Raw genomic sequence first — 11,712 nt, forward strand, 5'->3', positions numbered from 1 at the left:
AACCGGCGACCTTGTTGCACACTGAGCCACCCAGCTGCCCATCAGCAGCTTGCAGCTGCTCAGCTTAAGGTGCTGTGTTCAATCTTAGTTGTGGGAGAGAGGGGGTGGGGTGTGTGTGTGGCGGGGGGCAGTCCACCATCCGATCAGGGAGTCGAACCGGCAACCTTGCTGCTAAGAGCATGCAGTTTCACCAGCTCAGAGGCAGCTCAGCTCAGGCGCAGCTCACTGGCCCATGTGGGAATTGAACCAGTGACCCTGTTGCTCAGAGCTTGTGCTCTTAACCAACTGAGCCACTCGGCCAGCCCTGTAATGTAATTTTATAAAACCTAACCAAAATGAGTAACTACTACAAATTTTTTTCTTTCCAATAGTTTGATGTTTGAATTAGAACCTTCCCCTTGTGAAATTTGATTTTCTATTATTCTCTTATACATACTAGACATTCAATAAATGTTTCATTATTAATTCAATAATGAATTAAATGTAATACACTTAGGTCAATATATTTCATACATTCCTTGCAGTAGCTTATAGTTGAAAACAATATTAACAACAGCCATTTCAGTGTAGAGATATTACCAAAGGGAGCTTTCTTGAGATACCTGAGTTGAGTTATTAAATTCTAACTTAACCACAGTCAATATTACCAATTTGTTTTAAATAATTTAGCCAACTCTTAGAAGGGAACAATGATTTGAGGAGCAGAAATAGATCAAGAAAATTGATATTAAATGACAAGGTAAAGGGATACATATTTGAAATTCTGACTTCCTGCAGTGTATAGTCAAAAGCTCTCCCACTACAAAACATTATCTTGGATTGAAAAACACTCAGATCATGGTAGATTTCTAACCCAATTAAATTTTCCCCTCCCAGGCAGCCTATTTACTAAAACAGTATAATAACTGTTAATATTATCATTTAATAAACATACCTCTAATGGAAAAAATAAAATAATCAAACTGTATTCCAACATGTAAATAAAGAATTCTTCTCAAAATGTTAATTTTGTTTGAGGTTGTTGCTTTTCTGTTCCAACTGATCTATCTCTTAGGAATTAAAATGTACCAATAAATGTAATTAGTAACACAAAGCAATAAAATGCTCTTCATAATACGTAAATATTTTCCCATATTCTCAGGATAACACCACACTGGAAAGACAGAGAAATGCCTAAAAATGTTCTGTAAAATCAGAAACCATATTCAAGCAGCCTCATTTTTCACTGCAATGCACTTTGTCACTTTATTCATTCAAAACTTCCTAATAAGCACTTACATCACTTTTTAAAGTCTTATGAGTTCCTTGGGTTACTACCCCTGGAAAGTGGATTTGAACAAACAAAACACAATAATGCATGCACTGTTCACACTACAACAACTTGCCTTAAGAAAAGTATTTCAGACACAGATTTTCTCATGTGGGAAATAGTCTATTGTTTAATAAAACAAATTAAGCTTAAATATGATCATAGAAATATTTTGAAAGATAAGATAATGTTCTTCAAAAATCAATTTAAAAATGTTTTAAAGTACATGCTGCAGTGACCAACTCATCTGGTTTACCAAAAACTGTCCTGATTTTAAAACTAAAAGTCCTGAGCCCTGGGAACTGCCCTCAGATCCAAACAAATGGGGATAATTGGTTACCCTAGAATAAGCAATCTTTGAATGGAAATATTAGAATGGTCAGATCACTCTGTTTAAATGAATTTAAAAGGCTTTTATTGAATGCCCTGCTATGCATAAAACATTGCGCTAAACAGGAATCAGGCAGGGTCCAGGCAGGAGACGGATGGCACAGCCAAACTGGGTAATTTGAGGAGTGTCATAAAAAGCCTCTTGACAGAGATGTGGGCAGAACTATGGAAAACTAACAAGATATCATTCAGTATCCTAGGCTAGCAGAAGTGGAGAAGCACTGGTACCTGAAGATATAGGGGAGGGAAAGACTATTGGAACCAAGAGACGGCAACTGTTCAATAAGAGTGGCCCCACTTGAATTTATCACAACTGGCCAGGGAGGTAGCCCAGACCTCCTGCTCCTCCCACCCTCCAGACGCACAGTGTAGCTCCCCATTGGCTGAATCCAACTGGACAGCAGAGGAAGGGAGCCTGTTGGTGGAGTCCTCATCTGTCAGCATTCTGGGCCATAGAGCAGAGCAGAGTGGGTCTGGAGAGACCCAAAGAGACTCAAACCTGGTGTCTGCTCTTAGCAATGTAAAATACAGGAGAAAATTTGAAGCATTATTTTAGGCACATACATACCATTTTCCTGGGACGACTTGTTAGTAGCAAACACTGAGTGTTGAGATCTAACTAGTCCTTGTGGAAGTAACTAGAAATCAAGTTATTAGTTCTTGATGCCTCCTGACCTGGTCTATATTTAGTTACTTTAAAATAAATAAACCATGAGGATTAAAGAGATATTTGTGTAAATATAAAATGATTTACCTACACTAATTTCACGATTGAGACTTAGCTTGAGTCCTGCATCTATTTCTTCCCTTTGTAATTCCAACAAAATAATTTGAGATGATGTTTAGATTTACCCTACAGTATTCTGCCAACCTTTTTACCCTGAAGCAACCTACTCTTATTGAAGGTGAGCATCTCCATGCTTTTCCAAACTGTTTTCACTCTTGTTAAAACCAAAAACAAAATGTGCACATTGCCAATTAACGCAACTAACCATATTTATGTACTGTCTACAACTTCTGATTTGCTAAGTGGCAATTTCAGTTTACAGAAGAAAAATTATCGGAATTCATCACTGATATGATCCCCAAAATGGTTTCTTAGTATCATTCCTTCCACCACTATTAGTCCAAGTTTCAGAGGTTAAAATCCCAATAAACGTATCATAAAATTAGATTTCATTCTCATAGGATTCAAGCTGCTGAAATTCCTCACACAATCATCATGTAGCTAATGTCAAAAAAACACAAGTTTTCATTTGAAAGGTGCTCATTATCTTTAGAGTGATTTTTTAATGAGTTACTCTGAGACTTCATTTTTCCTTTGTAAAATTAGGGAAATGGTGGATAACTCACTGATTGCTACAAGGATTGAATAATATAATTTTGAAACAATACCTGACACTAAGTAGGCCTTAAATTAATGTTGTTTTGCACCCTCATACTCTACCTTACCCTAGTATATACAGGCATACTTTGGAGATATTGTGCGTTTGGTTCCTGGCCACCAAATATGGTTTCCCAGTGCATGCAAAAGTTAGGCTTACACTATACTGAAATCTGTTAAGTGTTCAATAGCATAATGCCTTAAGAAAATGCACATACCTTAATTAAAACATACTTTATTGCTAAAAACATGTTAACCATAACCTAAGCCTTCAATGAGTCATAATCTTTTTGCAATAAAGCTCAGCACAACGAGGTATGACTGTATACATTTAAACACAGAGTTTTAGTAACTTTATATTTTAGTACTTAAGAAACGTATGTCATAGAATCTCTGCTCCTTGACACTGAGTAGCCATTCCCAGGTATGTGGAATGAGGTAAGACAAATACAACATTCCATTGAACAAAGGGGTTTCCAGAAGAGTGTGAATTTCCTTTGTTTCAACCTACTTGATGTAATCCAAATCCAAATCAATTAAGTAATGAAGCTTATCTCAGTGACACACATACTCACGAGAGGGAAAAAGTTAAATATCTTACATACTTATGGAACGGAAACTTAAGGGCTCCTCTAAGACACATCAGAAAGAACCTCTTGTCCTTCTGCAGGATAGAATGGCAATACACAACCCTTCACAGGCTCAAGCCCACCTGTTGTGAGAGGCATGAATTAGTAGAGAACATGTTGACTTGGGAAATGATCAAGTCATCTCTCTTTGCACAATTCTAACCAAGTATTATTTGCTTTTTTAGAGCCTGGTGTTTCTTCCTCGCACCCCCCCCCCATTCCATCCTTATCCCCCACCCCCACTAAAAGAAATGAAAAATCTCAAGTACCTCTATTTGATACTGTGTTTAACATAGTCATGGTTTCTCTTTCTTGAATTTTCACTGACAAACTGCTTCCAGCTGCCCTCTGGGTGGGACACCACCACAATGAAATGCAGTGTTTGCTGAGGATTTCAGCTGCCACCTGGGGGCTCAGTGTATTCAATGAATGCTATTTAGCAAGGGTAGTGGTGAAATAGTGACAAATGGTATGTTGACTTTTTTCTGGTGTTTGTGGTTGAGGACTAGTTGGTTTCAATCTTGCTGGCTCCTTCTTCTTGTGTTAACAACCTTTTCCACATTTAAAATGTTACTGCCTCTCTTCAAGGGTTATGGCAACAAGCTTTGCATTGTTGACAGAAGACACTTTTTGGTTAGCAGGTTCATATTTTAGACTACTGGCAAATTCTGATTTTATAGCTACTCCATATTTCAGAATTTGTTTATTTTTTAAAGTATTTTTTTTCAACTAGCTAAACAATTTTTCTTAAGTTATCACTCCACTCACATGAAATGACTTAGACTGTCACTTCTTTTATCTCTGGTCACACCCGGTACAATTAGGCTTGTTTGCATATGATTAGCCATAGACTGGCCCACATCTGAACCAGTTTGCACTACAAACATTGCTGGTGGCTTCACTGGTTAGTCAGACCTTGCCTCAGGCTCAGCCCCTGATATATCACCTTTTCTACCCCTGGAGTCCCTTCCCTGGCCTTGGCTCTATCTATCAGAGGTACTCATCTTTACATAGGTCTCATTAGTTTCAGCTTCCTCCTGTTCACTTCCCTTTCTTTACACAGTCATCCTCCTCCATCTGTCTTGTTTCTAGAACACTCCCAATTATTTCTGCTACACGGTCCTAAGCTGACTACTAGTTGAACTCAAAGAAAATGGAAAAGAAGAAGAGAGCCGGGCAGAGAGGCCATTTAATTAATTGTCCAAAGGCCCTGAGAAAGGACAGTTTCCACTCCACTTGGACTCTTGCTTATTGAAGGGAAAGGAAGTAAATTTCATTAAGGAATTGTCTAGGAATTCTAGCAAGCCCTTGGACAGAAGGCTTTGTCTTCTAGGATAGCTTTCTGCTTCCAGCTGTAGAGATCTGAGAGTATTTCTCCTTCCAAGAGATGCCATGGGTTCAGGGCCCTTTCCATGTACTTCATATATTGCCCACCCCAGTTCAGCAAGGTCAGGTGGCCATTTGAAGTGGAAAAACAATTTTTCTACAATCCAAAGCAAGCTTGGGATACAATCTATCAGCCATATAAACTATTTGCACAGTTCCACGCTATCCCATTAATTTAATACAAACAGTCTTTGGCCTGGTCACAGTTCTATTTTCCAAGACCAGTTCCAGCACTGTAACTTCTCAGAGCTTTTCTTTCTTCCTAAGTCCCAATCTTCATCTTAGTATCAAATCAATTCAAATCAAACTTTAATGTATTTTTTGTGCCTACGCAGACCACCATGGTAGTCAGCCACATCAACTCATAAATTACAACGCAGTGTGATCAGGACAATAATGGAAGTGGGATAAAATTCTCTCTTCTCCAAACAGAGGAACCCTACTTCTGTAGCATCCTTGTGTGTGGAAGTGGGCGCATGTTCACATGTGCACACACACACGTACACACACACACACACACACACACACACACACCTTAAAATCAAATAGTTCTTATTTACAATAAATAATAATTGCCAAGTCATGGAAGTGTCCATCAATGGATGAATGGATTGATGATGGTGGTGATGATGATGATGATGATATATATATATAATATATATATATATATATATATATATATATATATATATATATATATATATAAATGAATTAGGCCATAACAAAGAAGGAAATTCTGCTTTGTGACAACATGGATGAACCTTTAGGGCATTATGCTAAATGAAGTAAATCAGATGGAGAAAGACAAATACTATATGTACTCACTTATACATGAAATCTATAGAAACAGGTAACAGATTGGTGATTGCTGTAGGTGGTGAGTGGGAGGTGGGCAAAATGGGTGAAGGTAGTCAAAGGTACAAACTTCCAGTTATAAAATAAATAAGTCCTGGGGATATAATGCACAGCATGGTGACTATAGTTAATAATACATACAGTATTGTATATTTGAAAGTTGCTAACAGAGTAGATCTTTAAAATTCTTATCACAAGCAAAAAATTGTAACTGTGTGATGATGGATGTTAACTAGACTTATTGGTGTGATCATTTCTCAATATATACATATACTGAATTATTATGTTGTATACCTGAAACTAATATAATATTATGTCAATTATATCTCAATTTTTAAAGAAAAGTCATGTCATATCTATATTTCCAGACCCTTTTACCTTCTCAGACCCTTGTTTATCTAAAGCTCAGACATGCTTGGATTTCTGCCAGGTTATTTACTGTTTTAGAGGAGGGGACATTTGTCACACCTCGACATGGATCTGACACATACTTTCTTAGGTCTACATAGAAAAAGCTCAGTCCCTAGTAATTATGAATTCATAATTGAAAAAAGTGAGTGACCCAATCACCTTTCAACTATTAGGATTATTAAAGAATAAAATTCAACAAAGTAAATTTGAAGATCTAATTGGCTTTATTAAGCAATTCATGAATCTGGCATCATCCCATCTAGCAACTAGCAGGGAGTCCTGATGAGCTCTACAAAACAGAAGAATTTTATAGGCGGAAAGAAGGTGGGGCTAAGAAGTTAAAAGAGTGGATCATTTCAGGCAAGATCACCTTTCCTAGGGAAGGCAGGAGGTCTTATCAGGCAGTTTGTCTCACTAGTGCTGACCAGGAAATTCCAGACTGAGTGGTTTAAAATCCCACTCCTACGAGGGAGGCTGGAACTGCAACGAGGTTAGTTATTAAGTTTTGGTTTGGTGACCTGGTTCAGCAAAAATGACTTCATTTTGGCCTGTGTTTTTTTTTTTTAATACAAGATCAAAGGTTGGAGACAGTAGTGCAGATAACTTGAAACACTTAGAAATCTCAAAGTTTTTCTAGTCTGAAAGCATCGGGTGATCTTCCTCCCCCAAATATATTTTTCTGAGAAAGTTTTGACTGAGATGTTATTAGAATAAGTGTAACCATTGGTAGTCTGGAAAGCGGATCAAGGTAGTTGTGGGTAACACCATGAAACCAACCTGAAAATAAAAGCACCTGCTGAAGGTAAACTAAAGAACTGATAATGGAGACTTAATTCTGTCTTTTTCTGAGATTCTATGACCAGATGATGTAATGTACATGCTCCCAAGTGAGGCAAGGAAGTTCTTTGGGAGACAAAGCTTAATGACTTTGGTGCTGGCACCAAAAGTCATCTTGCTCAGGAAGTCAATTTTAAAGTCATCTTCATGAACTAAACTGAATCAGATACAGGGGCAAAAGTGAAGAATCAATGAAACATCTAGATCATATGTGTCCTAGAGGCACTTTTCTGTAATAGATAGTCAAGTCCAGCTAACATGCACTTATAGTGTATCTGTTCTGAAATGGAGGGGAGGGGTTGCAAAAAAAAAAAAGACACTGGTTCCCTGACCTCAAGCAGCTAGACAGATGTGTAAATCTAATACCTTCATTGAGACAGACTGCTGGGAGAGTGCAGAGGAAAGGTTGATCAACTGAGCCAAAGGACTGTGGGAAGGAAGTTTCCCCAGAGGCAGTAGCATTTGAATTCGACATTGAAGAATGAAAACAAAAATTCAATAGGGAAAGAATGCAAGGAAAGTTAGCCTAGTCACAGGGCGCTGTAAGAGAAAGAACTATGAAATGCTTGTTCCACAGAGCGCAAGAAAATTAAGCTCTGTGATTGAGCTCTTGTGTGCATGAGATGTCACTGGAGTTGAGGCGAGAATGAAATCTGATACCAAGCCAAGCAGGACTTTTCATACCCTGCTAAGAAATTGAGTTGTTATCCTGAAGACAGTGAAGCCACCATCTGTTTTTCAGGAGAATGACATGATTCAATCTGCTTCAGGAAGAAACCTGGGGATGGCATTATATATATTATAGGAGGATGGACTGGAGAAGGGCTAAACATGAGGAGACCACTTAGAAAACTGGACCTAGGCAAAATCCAGTGCATTTGAGCACACAACTTTCAGCATCCACTCTGCAGGTCCTCCCCACTCCCTCTGAAAGCACACAGAGGGTTGGGCTCCCTCCTTCACAAGCCCTTCCTACAGCTGAAGTTAAACCCCTCACTCCACACCCTATGCATTTCCCAGTGTGATGCTGTCCCTCTTAATTTTTAGCTCCTATTTAATATATATACTGGATGGACATTTCAAAAGTGTGTTACATGTGTTTATTTGAAGTAGTGCCATTACTGGTGACATATTTATTTTCTTCTTCATTGTGTTTTCAACATTTAGGCATTGACCAAATGTTACTTTGGTCATTTTGTCATGATGTTTAACGTTGCGCATGCTATTCTGGCTAGAGTGTGACTACGCATTGCTGGTATCCCTGTGTTTGGAACATTGCACTTTTGGTAATACAATCAAAATTATGTGCTCATCTTTCAAAGCCACTTAACACTTTTGTCTTATATCAGTTTTGTAGTTAACTAAAGCCCGAAGGTCTTTTCCACATGAAGTGTTGTTAAATCGTGAATCTCCCATCCTAACTTCATCTTTGAGTCATTAAGATGTAAATCCCTCCTATGGGTAGTACAGGGTGCTAGTGTATTAGACTGCTTACATAACCAGCATGCCTTTTAAAGGGAGTGCTCATGATCTCACACAAATCTGGGAATCCCAGAGACTGTGCCGAGGCATCTGATTTATGAGCAGAAGGAGCCTTTGACCCTGGCTCTTCTCCCTCCCATTCTTCCACCACGAATCCACAAATGATTTCTTAGAATATGACCTCCTGCAAAAATTGATCTGTAATAAGACTCAAGGTCGTGTAACCTGTAGAAGGGAGAGAAGGAGATGGTAATGTTTATTTCTTTTGGGTGTTAAATACACGGGATCACTTTATTTTGTATCTTCTTACATATATGAAGTATTACATGATAAAAATTGAAACTATATAATCATTTTTAAAGTAATATGTAGGGTTGGTTTAAAGTGAGAAGAAAATTCTCAGTATTCCCTGAGTTTTGAGTATATATATAAAAAAAAGAGGTAATGGAGAAAAGTGAGGAGAGAGAAGGCATTAAACAAGCAAAATGAAAGGAAGGAAAAAAGGTTTAAGATGGAGAAGGAAAATGAAAGGATGAAAATGCGAAAAACAACATAGGCCGGGAAGATGGGTAGAAATAGCGGGCTTGGAAGGAGGATTCTGTTGGCTGGGGAGTACAGAGTTAGGCAGGAATGCTGCGTACCCACAGCGCTGCAAAGTGAGGGGAAGATGGGAGCATGGAGGGTTGCCTCCAGCCCTCCAAAAGGTCTCAGCAGATTCATCCTATTCCTTGGCCATCTGCCTCAGTTGTCTAAGGGGGTTCCCCTTTCACTGTTGTCCACACCTTGGCCCACAGCCAGGAGACACTGACACCAAAGCCCTTCGTGTGTGTCCTGGCAGGCATTCTCTCACGGCTTTGGTCCAGATTCTCCATAAACATTAGGATCTCCCCTGTGACTCAGCAAGCTGTCCTTCCTTCTCTCCTCCAGGGCCTAAGCAGCAGCCTGCCCAACTCTGATCAACAAGAGCCCTACAAGCCTCAGGGGGAATGGCCGCAGCTTTCCAGTGAAGCTCTGCAGGTAGGTGTGCGGTGACCACCCAGGACTTTTTGGTCACACGGGGACTCCTAACTTCAAGGTAAAGGTCATGTTGCCCTCTCCCACCCCTCAACACAGCAAAATCCCACTTCGGTTAAAGAGTTACGCGGTTTTAGAAAATGAAATTTTAAAAATATATGTGACTCAGATAAGTAAAGTAAAACAAGTAAGTTGTATTTGGGAGTGGGGGAAGAAAACAAAAGGATAAACAAAGACAGAAACCCAATATAATGGACAGTGTAAAGTGCGTGGCACCCGCTATGAAATGGATTTATCTTTTCTTCAGCTTCTGCCTTCAAATCTTCCCTCCCTCCATCTCAGGCAGGACATATGACCCTTGGATCCATTTGGGAAGAAGGAGTAAAGTGCTCCTTGTATGGTGCTCCTTGCATGGTTCTCCTCTTCTCCCCCTCTTTGTGCTGCTTCTAACCCTTCCAAGGCTGGAGGAATGAGGGTAAAATGAATAGGGCAAAAGTACTTTTACTTAAATCCTGCAGCCTAGTCCTATCTCAGCCCTGTGCCTAGAAGGTCCACATGTGTGGGTTCCTCCAGAGGCTTTCAGGGGTGTCAACATAGCACTATTATCTGATCCAGGAGCTGCACTCGGGGTTATCTCTTCTCACACATCCACCCACAGGCTCCCTCCCAGCTATGCCCATCACAGCCTGAGGGTGGGGGTAGGGGAACTCCTCACCAACCAGCCTCCTGGGATGAGGCACCGGCAACATGACAAGACTCTGTGAGAACCTTGGAGCCCCTCATTTGGCTGTGAAGCACCCCAAACCACATACTCCCTCTCTAGATCTTTCTTATACATGAATTCCTTTAGCAGTCTGGCAAAACTTAAGGACTCTGTCTCAGAATAATATTTTTAAATTTATAAAATAAAATATGCAGTACTACAAAAAAAACCTAATTATCTTAAAATGCAGGTATCAAAACTATTTTTTGAATTTTGTATTCTAATATGTGTGCTGCTTTAGTGACACATATAACAACTAGTAGTAATTTCTAAGTAGTGGCGAGTATAAATGCTATTGTGAAATATCTGCACCAACTGTATGTTGAAACATACAGATATGAAAACATCTGTGGTTTTTATTGGTAACAAAATTATAGTTGTTGCTAATACTACTGTGCTTTGTTCCCTGCATTCATAATGGAAAGAAATGCTAAATTTCGGCTAGAAGATAGTGAAAATAAGGATGGACTATTTTTGTCATACATGTTCATGGAGCCCCCTCAATTTACCCCCAAATCCCTGAAGACTCTAGATAAGAACCTTTATCATAGACTGAAGATCCCCTGCTCCATGGAACCCTCCTCCCACAGCTCTCCTGCTCTGCTTATATAGGTCAGCAAGGGATCAGGAAGGTGGCTTGCAGGGCCAGTTTGGTGGCCTCTTGGTGAGGCTTGTAGCTCCCTTAAGAGTGGGGAGAAATTAAAGCCAATGTTCCTCAGCTTTGGAACACGCAACAGAGAAAGTTCATTAAATGACCTATTGCTGTGATTTCAGTCTAGCCTCTACATTCATGAAAATAATCTGGAACTGGTAACCAAGAAACTCTTAACAGTGATTACTTCTGGGGAGTGGAGATATGGTGAATGGGATGAGTGGAAGGGAATTACATTTCATTTTAAACTCTTTTCTACTGTCTGAAAAAAATTAATGTAAAAAAGGTATTTTGTTTATGTGATGAAAAATTAGTTTAAAAAAATTTCTAAAATTTTTCAAAAGGAAACTATATGTGACTTTAACTGATCTAAGGCTGGTAAGGGCTTTCTCTGCATAAAAGTAGTGGACAAAATGATGGGGAAAATTAATAGATTTGATTACACAAAAAGATATGTCAAAACACAATTATATCACAGAAAAAACACCAAAAATAAAAATAGTACACTTGAAGAAACATTTTCAACAATAATTAAAGAAAAGGAGTCAATAGTCTTCTGTTATGAAGCAATGAGAAAAATACTGGGTTGTCGGAAAAGTC

Source organism: Hipposideros armiger, unplaced genomic scaffold, assembly GCF_001890085.2.
Source record: "Hipposideros armiger isolate ML-2016 unplaced genomic scaffold, ASM189008v1 scaffold_704, whole genome shotgun sequence".
In the NCBI taxonomy this organism is placed as follows: Eukaryota; Metazoa; Chordata; class Mammalia; order Chiroptera; family Hipposideridae; genus Hipposideros; species Hipposideros armiger.